The sequence below is a fragment of the Astatotilapia calliptera genome, chromosome 6 (assembly GCF_964374335.1).
Source record: "Astatotilapia calliptera chromosome 6, fAstCal68.1, whole genome shotgun sequence".
In the NCBI taxonomy this organism is placed as follows: Eukaryota; Metazoa; Chordata; class Actinopteri; order Cichliformes; family Cichlidae; genus Astatotilapia; species Astatotilapia calliptera.
The window spans coordinates 4,699,722-4,712,915 of NC_137427.1; the positions used below are offsets into that span (position 1 = coordinate 4,699,722).

The 13,194-nt window shown below is 39.2% G+C and overlaps 1 protein-coding gene across 5 annotated transcripts in view; it reads right to left on the minus strand.

Moving 5' to 3' along the window:
- The window catches only part of LOC113023615 (endonuclease V), a 69,637-nt gene that overhangs the window by 4,402 nt on the left and 52,041 nt on the right, over nucleotides 1-13,194 (minus strand). The window contains exon 9 of one of the 5 annotated variants that reach the window (XM_080302663.1): nucleotides 1,157-1,178. The exons of the other annotated variants lie outside the window; for them this stretch is intronic. The gene's annotated coding sequence lies outside the window, so the exon portion shown is untranslated. Of the gene's footprint in view, nucleotides 1-1,156; nucleotides 1,179-13,194 lie in introns of those variants that run through there. 5 annotated transcript variants of the gene reach the window in all.

A 13,194-nucleotide genomic window follows, 5' to 3' on the forward strand; every position in this document is an offset into this window, starting at 1 on the left:
TATTTTAAATTGTAGCTTTATAGACAAAAATATTCCAGTTCACTGAAAACTGGTCTGTCACAGCTGAGCCATTTTTAGCCTGCTTTAGTAATCAAATGTTTTACAACTTAACCTGTTTAGAGGATATCCATCTACTTATGCCTACTGATTATGGACTAGGGTGGCTTAGATCATTTTTACTGTATATGAATGTTAATTGTGATGTGGTCACACATTAAACACATCGACATTAAACTGCTCCATCCTCACTCCCTCTGAGCTGCTAAGTGGACAGGGTTACCACCTTTTCTAGCAGAAGCCTTTAATTTACTTTATTACTGGCACTTTTTCCATGCAATCCTACTTTCAATGGCAGGATTAAATGATATTTCCAGTGTAGTGCAACTTGTCCATAATTTCTGTCAGTAACAAAGATAGTGTACCTATCAAGAGATACCACACGGAAGGCAGATGGGCAACAAATACAAGCTGCCAGATATTAGACATACCCATTTCTGTATTATGAGTTTTAGGTACCTGTGGATCCCTCTGGGATAGTTTTGCATGTAATGAGCTGCAGGTGAGCTTCTCTAATTGGCTGACTGAATAACTGTGTTAATGAATATATTCATAGTTTTCCATCTTGTGACCATCACAAAGCCCTGTAGACGAGCAAAACTGGGTAACAGTTTCAAGCCAAAACTCCAAAATTGTACAGTCCATTTTGTTATGTTTCAAATTATAAGTATATAGATTTTTTATTCAAAAAAAAAAAAAGCACAACCCCAATTTTTTTCAGCCAGTAAAATCATTTCTGCTAGTACCTTTCATATCATCATATAGCAAATCCCTCCATTTACAATGTTTTATTCTGGACGAGTCAATAAAAGCTGACTTTTGTGTTGTATTTTCAAGATGCCTGACATATAATCGATTACTCTTACTCCTTTTATACACAGCAGCATATTCAGGACTCACTCCCCCCCAAACACAGACACACAGTTGCAGGTCCATACAAGGAATTAAACATCATGATCATATAATTTGGGGGAAATTAATAAGATTTTGGTATGAATAAAAAATCAGTCTCTCTGTGCCATCAGTCATCTTTATTTCCTCACTAATGCCTTGCTTCTTGCTTCCTGAGAACTTCTACTTTTACATCTTCGCTGCATACGACTCTGGATACTGTGGCTCCTCTGAAAAACAAAGCCTCATATCAGAATACTTGACTTCCTGGCATAACTCAACTGCGCTGTGATTTGGCGCTGTGTACATAAAATTGAACTGAATAGCACCAAATTACAACAACAGTCATCTCACGGCACTTTATATTGTAGGGTAAAGATCTACAATAATTATGAGCAAGCACCTAGTGACAGTGGGAAGGAGAAACTTCCTCCTAACAGGACAGAAACCGTAGCAGACTAGAGTCAGGGAGACGCAGCCGTATGACACGACTGGTTTGGCTTGAGGAAATTGCGTCAATGATATTTTAAAGAGGTTAACACAAATAGTTATGAGAATATAAAATTGCTTGTTCTACGAAAACTCAATAAAAACACTTTGATTATAAAATTGCTTGTTCTATAATTATTTTACATCTTTACACCACAGCTAACCTTAAGTGCTCTGGAGATGACGGGTTTGGTGCATTATGGCCACTGTGCTTGAACACCTTTCGAGCAGTGAAACAGTATCTAGTAGAAAGTCATCCAATTTAACAGTAGTGATTACCTATGCTGACAGGCCACTGTTAGTCTGTCACGTACTGGTGTGTGCTGAATGGAAGGAGAGGACCCAAATGCAGGACTGCTGAAAAAGTGCCCGACTTTATTGACTAAACTGAGAGGCTAAACATAAATGACTGAATGACGGGAAACAGGAGAGGAGTTGACGATAACGAGACAAGGAACTGAGAGAAACTGAGTGCTTAAATAACTTGATAATGAAGAGGACTGCAAACAACTGAATCTAATCAATGGGACAGAGGAAGTAAAATTAAACATAATGCACACTGACAAGAGACTAACACAATAAAACAGGAAGCAGGTATGGGGTCACTAAACAATGGCAAAAGGTCCAAAACTGAAAACACTGTGTGAACGACCCAGGAAGCCTGACACAGACAAATATAACTTCAGCTTCCTAACCTAAACACTGACAGCTCAGTAAAGTTTGTTTTCAATATTGTAGAAAACAGCACAAGATTTGAGACAAAGATTTGATGGGCTTTGACAAAGAGTTTAATTGCTTTCAAAAGCTTATTAATAAGTAATGAGATGGATTACTGTTTGCAGTTTCCATTTGCACTTTCAGGACAGTGTGACTGATCTGTATCACAGGAAAAGGCATCATTTTCTGCTTTCTTATTGTTATTTTTTCTGTCTGTTTTTCAAACTGTTTATAGCATCTCCATTAAACTCCACAACCCCAAAATCTGTATGAATGATTAACAACAATAAAAAAAATCCAAGCTGATTTTTTAAAAAAATGAACAGCTTGATAACATCTGCAACTCCATCTTAACTTAGTTTAATTTCCCTTCATAAATCAGAAGATTAATTTGAATTCACCTGGATTTTTCACATGCCTCAAAGCACTGGCTCTGTCTCTCACAGTTTGAGGAACAACATGTTTTGTTTTGCTTTTCACGTGTGGCTTTTACCTATAAAAATGTAAAAATAAAAACAGACAATGTCAGACTGACATAGAATAGTTGAAAAGAGCAAGGTGACCTATTCCCATTTCGTCTTGTATTTCTCTACTGTCCCATCAGGCCTTTCCTATTATAGACACTAATTAAAGTAAAAAGATCCTCGCTGTTGAGTGTGGCCTCAATCTTTTTTAAACACATGCTTGCAGCAACACATTTTGACATTGCATGTGTTGTCTATTAAAAGGTGATTGTTAATTAAAGACACTTAATGAGTGTTGGAACTGACAAAGTAGAACTTTGATGGCTGATGGCTCAGATAATTAGTGTTGGAGAGCATTACTCTAATAGGCTGTTATGGATCTTTTCTAAATAGATGTAAGACATGATAACACATGAGAGGATACTGTAGCGATGCACCACTAATTATGAGTAGGGGCCACTTTAATTGTTTTAAATACACCCAGACTTGATGCATTTACAAACAGAAAACATGAAGGTAGTACTTTTATTTTACTCCTGTGCTGTCTGCATGCAGGTGTCTGGCTGTGTTCAGGTTCAGCCAATAGCCTTGGGTTTCTTTGCTTAAGTCCTCCTTGCTGTGCTGTCAGACACCCCATGAGCTGTGTCAACCAATATTGTACCATTTTTCAAAAGGGAAACCCTGAGGTTCTTTGAAGGATGAAGGAAGAGGAAATCTACTGAGTCCCAAATTATTGATATTGTAGCTACAGGTAACTTTTGAAATAATATAGAAACTCTGAGTAAACAAAGCTGCTAGGCCTGATTTTTCAGGAAGAGTTGAAATCAATCACAAGTGCCAATGACAAGCAGGAAAAAGTTCTTTCAAATACTGGTTTGACTCAATTTAATGATCAAACATGGTCACTGTTATTCTAATAATGCAGTGTCATTTTAAGTGGGATCCCACAGGGATCTGGATTGGGACCACTTTTGTTCAACCTAACAAATAAATATATACAAAAAAAACCAATTTCTTTTTTTAAAATGAGACTTTCAGGCGCTCGACATTTGCTGTTACCAGTTACCAGAATCATTGTCAGTCGACACTCTGAGCATTGTTTAAACAAAAAACTAACTGTTATTATATTCAGAGATAACAAGGTTCAGATAACAAGTCAGTATAATAATCAACCCATCTACAATGTATTTATATCTCATAACCCTTGGCTACACAAAGTTATATATATTTGCTGATGACATAAAATTGTTCATTTCCATGTCCCTAATGATAAAATTCCATAGACTCTCTTTAGAGACTGTGCAGGGCTTGTTATAGATGGTAAGCTGCACTTTCATAATGACATTTCTAATTTGATAATAAAGAAATATCAGAAGCTTCTTAGCCCTAATGTGATTTACAGTGCATTTTACACAAAGTTCTTTACTCCATTTCTCTCTTTTTGAACTAAAAAGCATTTATTGACCACAGAAATCTGCTCTCTGCTTGTTTCAGTTTTCTGTATTCAAATCAATTAAAGCTCTCCCAGTGTCCAAGACCCTTAATGGCTCTAAACAACATATCAGACCCACTTTCAGCCTCTAAGGTCTCAAGGCACTCATATCCTTCAGCATCCTAAAGCTTTAAGCCAAGGGTGTCAAACGTACGGCTTGTGGGCCACATCCAGCTGGGATAATTTCATATGTCAGTTATTAATGGCCTGTCAGTATGTGGGAGCTGAATCTTCAGCCCTGCTGAGAATCCATGCAGGCAGTGGTGGGACTTTATTTTGATGGGCACACCATGCAGCCAATCACATGCAAAGGCAGACTGGGATGATTATGTGAAAGAAGGAAGATGTTCCAAGACAGCAAGTGTAGTTGTATAGGCCAGGTACACAGAGAGACGGGGGAGCTGGATTTAAATGCAAGCATGTCAGAAAAAAGCAACAAAAGGAGCACAAATGTTAAATGAGCAGCATCCGGCTGCATTTTAATGATAGTGGAGACTGCAAAGTGGAGGAAAGCATTTATAAAATTAGGAGCTGGATAAAGTAATACCTGTTTCTATTTTCAGCCATTTTCCATTGTGGAGGACAAAAACGTTCATACTAATGTAGGCCTTAAATCTCATGTGTGTTTTCCCTCTTACTATTAAGTCCATTTTATGAAAACAAAACTAAATTTTAAAAATTCCTTCCTTGAAAAAGATTAAAGTTACAGCTCAGCATTGAATATTATTTCCTATAAACTAAATAAAAGTGTCTTTGAATGGCAGAGATGCAGAAATGTGTGCATGTAGCTCACCACAAACAAGCGCAAGCAGAAATTTTGGACTTTTAACTGTACTTTCACAAGTTTTACAGCTTTTCGTTCTGATAAAAACCTCAGTTATGGCCATTCATACTACACAAAGTAATTAAGCAATAAACAATTAACCTGTTGAACCCCAATGCCCCCGCTACCGGGGGCGAGAGGGAGAACATCTGGTTTAACGTGATGTAGCGCCTGATCTGTTATTTAAATATAGACATGTGTGGTATCCATAGAGACGTCAGGATCTCAGCTGAAAGCTCACAAAACGATTTCAACAACCACCAAACAGCTAAAGAAGCAAATGATTAAAGACAGATTCCTCAAAAAGATGTAAACACAAAGCACGGACCCACCCGTTCACCTGACGGCACAGACATGCCCTCAGGTGCTGAAAGCAGTTTCTAAAACCACAGGTTTCGTCTAGCTCTGACCAAAATTCACTGAACCTGCCAAAAAAGGACCTCTGGCAAGAAAGCCTAATTTCTGCTATTCAGTACTGAAGAAATTTCAACGTTCACAAATCATGCCAAATTACAAAAAGCATGTCTCTAATAAAACCTCCATAACTTCTGCTTTACAGTTTAAAACAAAACAACAACAAAAAAACTGGACTGAACTACAGAACCATGTGAAATGAGTTTGACACCTCTGCTTCAAGCAAATCAGGTTAAAAGATTTTATGAAAATTCTTCAAAAAAAAAAAAACAGCTAATCTGAAACTTGCACAAGACCATGTGTCAGTTTGTAACATCTTTTTTGACTGTTTATGGCTTTTAGGATTTAAAGTATAGTATACAGTGTTGCTGATCTTGAAGTTATCTTCAATTAAAACCAACCTATTTATTCATTTTGTTCTCTTTTTCAATATTTTTTTTTATATACTTGGAGTAAAAACTCCTAGTTGATTCAATATCAAAGGGCAGTGTTAAACCTGTACAGGAGTGTTTCAGCTGAACTTTAGAGCTATCTTTCACTAAGTGGTTTTTTGATCTTACAGAAGGAAGGAAAGAGATAAAAAGGTTGACCTTTGACATTAGCAGCCAGGTGCCATCTCTGCTAACCTGTCTGACCCGTGTGTTTAGTGATCCGCCTGAGTCAGATCTGGTTTCACTGCCCAACCACAGTCTAATTGTATGTCAGACACACAAGAGTGGACAGAGAATGAGAGCAGATCAGAGGAAATGAGACAGGATCTCTTAGTGCATGCCAGTGAAAACTAATGGCAACGGAGCCAAAATGTCTGTTGCCATTAGAAAACCCTGCTGCACAAGTCTGTGGCTGGTTTTCTTTCACTTTAAACATGTCTACTTTTGTTTTTATAGAACATTTTTTCCAGTCAGCATATTTAAACACAAACTGCATGCCTATTTCATAACCTAAGTAACAACAGTTAAAACCCATTAACAACCCATTCTACAAAGTTGCAAGTTGACATTGCTATCAGCTTTGCCAGATATCCATCCATCCATCCATCCATCCATCCATTCGCTTCCGCTTATCCCTTTCAGGATCGCGGGGGGTGCTGGAGCCTATCCCAGCTGTCTTAGGGCGAGAGGCGGGGTACACCCTGGACAGGTCGCCAATCTGTCGCAGGGCCAACACACAGGGACAGACAACCATTCGCACTCACATTCACTCGCACATTCACACCTAGTGGCAATTTGGATTATCCAATTAACCTATCCCCACAAGCTGCATGTCTTTGGACGGTGGGAGGAAGCCGGAGTACCCGGAGGGAACCCACGCAAACACGGGGAGAACATGCAAACTCCACACAGAAAGACCCCGGCCTGATGGTGGAATTGAACTCAGGACCTTCTTGCTGTGCGGCAACAGTGCTAACCACGGTGGCACGGTATCTTTGCCAGATAATGCATATCTAAAGGCTGTGACATTTTGTGATAGTTATACCTGCTAAACACCAGTATGCTAGCTTTGCTATTAAATAAGATGCACATGCTTTGCCTGCCTCACAGAGCAGCTATTTCAGCTGACATGTAACGCATTGTGAGTACCTGTCACAAATCTGATAAATCATACTCCTTTGTTATTTGCTGATTATGAGGGGGGTGTAATATTTATTTCTGTAGTTGAAAACAATTTCAAACTGCACAGTATTGATCTGACTGTCAGAAAGAGGTTAAAAAAAGGAATCGGGCCTCTGCACATCCTTCTTTGTACAACGTGCATGCAAAAACTGCAAATAACAGCAACATTAAGTAAACATTAAAGAACAAGTATAAGACATTATTAAGTCATAGAGATTTTTGAACTGAATGTAGTTGCGTGATATCCACTTGAGGCTGGCTCCAAAAGCAAGCCAAACTCCACAGGTCCAATCTTACAGTAAAAAATAAACATGTTTGCTGCATAGTACAAAAATGATTTTGGTCTCTATGCATAATTCTTCCTTCTTAACAGCTTTATGGTGGGTGAATATTTATATAACATCCATCTGGATACTGGAGATAGAGGTATGGCTGCATGGACACACAGGTGTCCTGACACAAGGAGCTGCAGCCAGTTGCTGTTTGTCTCCTTTTTACTAATTTGAGAAACTCAACTGGAACTAAAAACTCATGTTTGTATTGTTGATGCCTTTGAGAATCTGTAAATATCTATTAAACATTATGGCATATTGTGAGACACCAACTGTCCAAGAAGTTTGTTTCTTCAGCTTTACTGAGTAATTAGTCTGCTACTTAATTGGTAACCAAGTAACAGTGATTAGCAGATATGTGTGTCTGTGCATTGCACCCATATAGTTTATAGATGCAGCTTGCTAATTATGTTTACTCGGGTTAGCTGATGACTTAGTACCTCACCCTTTCATCCAAGTACGGTCACTTCTAGCACCAAAAACTCAACATAACAGGAGCCAAATGCTGACATTGAGACTTCAAACTGTGGAGTCCAGAAACAAACAGGATGATGGTGGTTACATCTTTTATATGTGTTCATAAGGAAGTAATGACACTGACCTTTAATTTACATAACATGAACAAATGGGCATTGATTTATTGTGGAACATTAGTCAGCTTCCCTTTCACTGCACACCAAGATGAAAATGCCATATAGATTAAAAAAGAAAGAGGAGGAAGAAGAGAAGCACTGCTTATGAAACATACTGTACAGCAGTCAACAACAGCTGGTCTCTGGGTGTTTTTTAATGTACAACAATACATTTACATTTGATAACCCATGGTCTCACACACACACGCACACGCACACAGTTCTGAAAATGCATCCGCGTGTGTAGAAACATTTGCACATAAAACTCTCTGAAGTCAGCACATTTGTAGATGGTAAACAAGCCTCCGAGCTTCTTTGCCATGCTGGTCAGGCTTTAGGCATTACTAGCGTACACAAGATTTCCTCCACCCACACACACACACAACCACACAGCTGTAAACATTAGCAATATTTTCCCATTTCCTCTGCAAGGCAGGCAGGAGAGCAGTAGATCTTCAGCCCTTCACCGGTAATAATCTCCTTTACACTTCACCGTGCCAGGGAGATGAATCGTGGTGGATGGGGTCACAGTGTTTGTGTGTGTGTGTGTGTGTGTGAGAGAGAGAGAGCGAGAGAGAGAGAGAGAGAGAGAGACAGAAGGGGGCTCTGATGTACCATGCGAAGGCTGCCCTTTATGGTCTTTGCATGTGGGGTGCAGACAGAGGCCAAGGGCCTTACAGATACAGCCTGTGGAGGTGCTGAGCTGTTTTCACTGATGCATATGAGGTCACTGTTTTGTGTAAAGACCTCTAATTTTCCAAACAGCTTTAGGTCACCTTTTACGGCTGATATACATATTGTACTTTCAGTTGATATAGGAGCAATAATTATCTTAGATTATGCTATGTTTTGCTGTCATAATGTGTTTTCTCGTATCAACAACACAGACATCCTTCCTTCCTGTGGACATGCCACAGAAATATCCATCCAAAGAGGCTGATGCCGTCCCAGCTGTGATTGGGGAGAAGCTACAAACAGAGTGGTACCTCTAAGGCTCAATTACTAACATTAACAGTACTTCTATAAAATCTGCGTACAGTACGCAAAGTATAAACTTCTTGGTGGATATGGTTACTTCATGCATTTCTTAATATTCTGTGTATTTTTTGATTAATGAAACAAAAATATAAAATAAGTATTTCTTTAATGAGCTGCTGGCTGTAGTTTCCTATTTATTATTTATTTCATACCACGAGCACACTTTCAAACTATTACTTTACAAAAGTACCAAGAAACCAAAATTATTGATGTATGTGCTCCCATATGTCTCATACATTAATGAAATAGTCAATTTGCATTGTTGCTACACTGAGAGTTGAATTACTGCTTTTTTCCTCTTGTCGTATTTTACTATGATTATTTTCAGCTGCATGGGACAATCATAACGTTAAATTAGCGAACCAGACATTTGCTTGCTGTTCATCAGAGAGAGAAGCTAGACTCACACATAAGATCTTCACCTTGAGCCCTAATCACTAATGCATAATGGCATCAGACACTTAACCCACGTCACCTGTGTGGGTATCTGGAGTGTTTGGGTGGTTGAGTTCACAAAGGGCTCTAAAGGCAATAAAAATGAGCGATGTTGACCCACCATCATGACATAAAAAAAGCCCCACTTCCAGTGTTTTGCTTTGCATCTATTCTGACAGTTTTTACTTTGTTTGGCCTTTTCTTGTTAAACCTTTCACTGACCTTTCCAAGTAAACATTCTGCTAGGAAAAACAGAACTGAGCAGTTTGATACCACAAATACTTCACAAAAGTCCAGCGACAGACAATAAATAACTAAACTGCTTTTTTAACAGAGGAATTTATTTCCTATTTGTTTTGTCTGCGTAACCAGTGTGTTTCTGTGTTGTGTCTGACGATGAAAGGTAAAAAGAAAGAAAGACCTCCAAGTAATTAACTCGCTCCAGCTTCTACAACCAAGTCAGGAAGAGGGTTAGCTCAACCCAACAACTTCCAAGCTAGCAAGAATTATCCATTCATACTAGCATTGACGGTGCCTAGAACACATATGTGGCGCACAAGTACTACACATTTATAGCATCTAGCAAAGACAGGCATACTGATGACAATAACTGCACTAAAAACACACAATCAGAAACATCAGGGTGGCTAAATATACAGTATATGTGTGTTATACAGTGTTGGAAAAGAAATGACACCAACCTCTCCCACAGGGGAATGGTAGATATGGGGAGAGGCCAAAGGGGTACTCCGGAACTTATAGGGGTGCACCACAGAAGAAGAGGAAAAGGATGAGGAGGGGCTCTAACTGATAATGAGCATAACTACAGGCTTGGCAGTCCGAAAAGTCAGGTATAAAAGGAACGGTTTGGGGTCTAGAACCCATTTTGTGTAATTATAACAATATGTAATTTATGGCCCAGTTACATCTGTACCATAATGACTTTACAAACCATGAACAACATGAGTGTGTTAAGTGCTGGATGCATTACATGGACACAGTGTCAGTTTTGTGCCTGAAATGTGTACACAGGTTTAGGGGAAGAGAGCATTCAAATGAATCATACGAAGTGATTTACTAAGATTCATAGCATGCAATTTACTGCAGACTGCACGTGTCTTATACTGGAACTTTCTTGCTTTGCATAATAATGGCAGTAATTCCTACACAGTTGTGCAGTGTTGTTGTTAAAGGTCTTAAATTAAAGCTCAGTCTGCACCTCATTTACATTCTGATTGTTTTGATTCAATCCATCCAAGACAAGATTACCCAAAAAAGTGTTACTGTCCCAAAACTTATCCATGACTGTACCATACCAAAATATGCTTTCTGTATGGTGAAAATGTATTTTCACTTTTATGAGTAATTTATGACAGAACTAAAGTTTTGTATCTGTGTTGTTTTAATGAATCCTGAGGTGTCCCTTAAGCAGTATACATGACCTTGGATATGATTCTTGACTATTTTATCTCATGTATCTTTATTCATTTAAGCACATTATGTAAGTATACATATTAATATCCCAGTCCAGAGGACATATATGAATGTGGAGCTGTTCAGTTTGTTGATCGCTCCGTCTTTGTGCCATTTCAGTGTTTACACATTTAGAAAACATCACAAGAATATGTAAATCTCATGCTCACATTCAATTAAAATTCAAACAGCTTCACAAAAGTGCAATAAATAACTACAAAAGCTGTCATTTACCGCAAGACAGCGCCTACCTTGAGCTCTTTCCCTACACTATCCTATGTTTTGTTTTGTTTTTTTGGGGGAGTGGCAGTATGACCACATTCACGTGTCACTGATGGGCAAGTCTCTCAGGAAAGTGAATTACAGAAAGTGTGTGTAGGTATTAAGCACTGCTGCCTATGAATCCGTCACTATGAAAGCTGAGATTGTGCAATCGAAGTGCAGCAAGGTCGATTTTCATCTGAAGTTTGAATGAGATCAATGTGCACTGTAAAAGAGTTTATGTGCAGATACATGATTCATGTGTGGAGACATATATTCTATTTAAAACCTTTAAAAATAAAAACATCAAGGTTCAGCCTTTTACTTTAGGTTCTTTCACTTTAAGAAAAGTCAAGATTTTTTACAGCTTCATCGGTTTTCACCTTTAACTGCTCAGACCTCTTGTATCTGTAGTCAGCCTCACATTCTTAGGCTCAGTGGTTCCCAAGCCAGCCAAGAGTCATAGGGCCAGATCTGGGGATTGTGGGTAATCTCCAAAATAGTGCTGACAGGTGTGATTAGTTTTACAGGTGATTTACAGTTGTATTCTTTACAAACACAGGTGCAGTCAGTTCATTTCAATATCAAGTGCAAAAAATAAGACATGCGTATCACATTCTGATTCAGTAAAAGGACTAGATGTTACAATCCCTGACTAGGGAGGGGTACCGGTATCCGGTGCCATGATGGCACCGGTTCTGACATAAACGGTAGTAACCAGACCGAAAAGCAGCGCACATTTCGGTGCTTTATTTCGGTGCTTTTTTTCCCCTGAGATGTCGTACACTTTGGATTCTAGCCAATCATTTTACCTTTGCAAGTGTAGTAGGCGGGCCCAGGTACGTACGTTCTTTAGAGCAGATTAAAAATGTCCAAAGCGAAGCGGTCAAAAGTCTGGCTGTACTTCACAGCAAAAGATGCAAACTCAGCAGCCTGCAACAAGTGCTTTAAGGTGATGCTGTGCAAAGGAGGTAACCCCTCGAATCTGATGAAACACCTGGCGACGTATAGCATTTTGTTAAAAGCCGAGAAATGCATCGTATTTGATAGCTTGCTGCGAGACCTCACACCGAGCACATCTACTGCAGGTGGGTTGCCTGTTATCGGACCGGGAGTTAGCAACATCCCCCAAGAACCCGAAGAATAGAGTCCTGGCCCCTAGCCCTGCCAGTGTAGCAGAAATGATGACGGGTGATGATGCAGCAGCAGCCGTTCTTCTCTGCGTGAGGAGCTTAATGTTGTTCGTGTGTAATTTACATTGAGTAGGCTAACCACGTTATTAAATTAATGCATGTAAGGTGAACTAGCAAACATCATCATAGCTACATGCGGCTGTCTTCTTGTTTGATGGCAGATACTCCCTTCACCCTGGCCAAAAAGGCTAAAATGACCAAAGAAAAAGTGGAAAACAGTTAAACATGAGAGGTTTTTGGACAAAGTTTGTGTTTTTTCCATTGATTAAGCACTGCTTCCAGCCAAGAACTTTACCAGGGGGACACATCATTGTGTACCTCAACTTTCAGTCTTTTACCCAACCTAATCTGCCAATTTTTTCTTTCGTGGTTAGGTTTAGGGATTAGAGATCTGATCTACATTATCATATTAAAATTTGGGACACATCGTCAGTAGTGGGCCTTGGATTCATCGGGTGTTTTGGCCATTATCACTAGACACCCTCATCTAAGGAGGCCCTGCCAGGGTTGATCAGGCCCCGGAGTGTCACTGGTTTATGTTAAATTGTTATTTCTCTTTTTCTTTCTTCTGTTTAGTTTCTACAGTTAATTTTCACTGCAACTGAGAAGTAATACTTACCTCTTTAACATTTATGGAGCCTCACTTCTTCAAAGGGATAGAAAAGGTGATAGAGAGAAGTAAGACAAAAGGGACAAGATAGGAGAGAGCAGAGAGGAGAGCTGGAAGGGAGCCCCCCGATCTGGCATCCCCCACCTCCCTCACACCTCACAAATGTTTGTAACTCAGGTTGTGCGCTTGATTTAAATTCTCTCTTCACTATATTTTGCATCTTGAGAAACAAAATCCCAGAGTTCCTACATTTTACATGC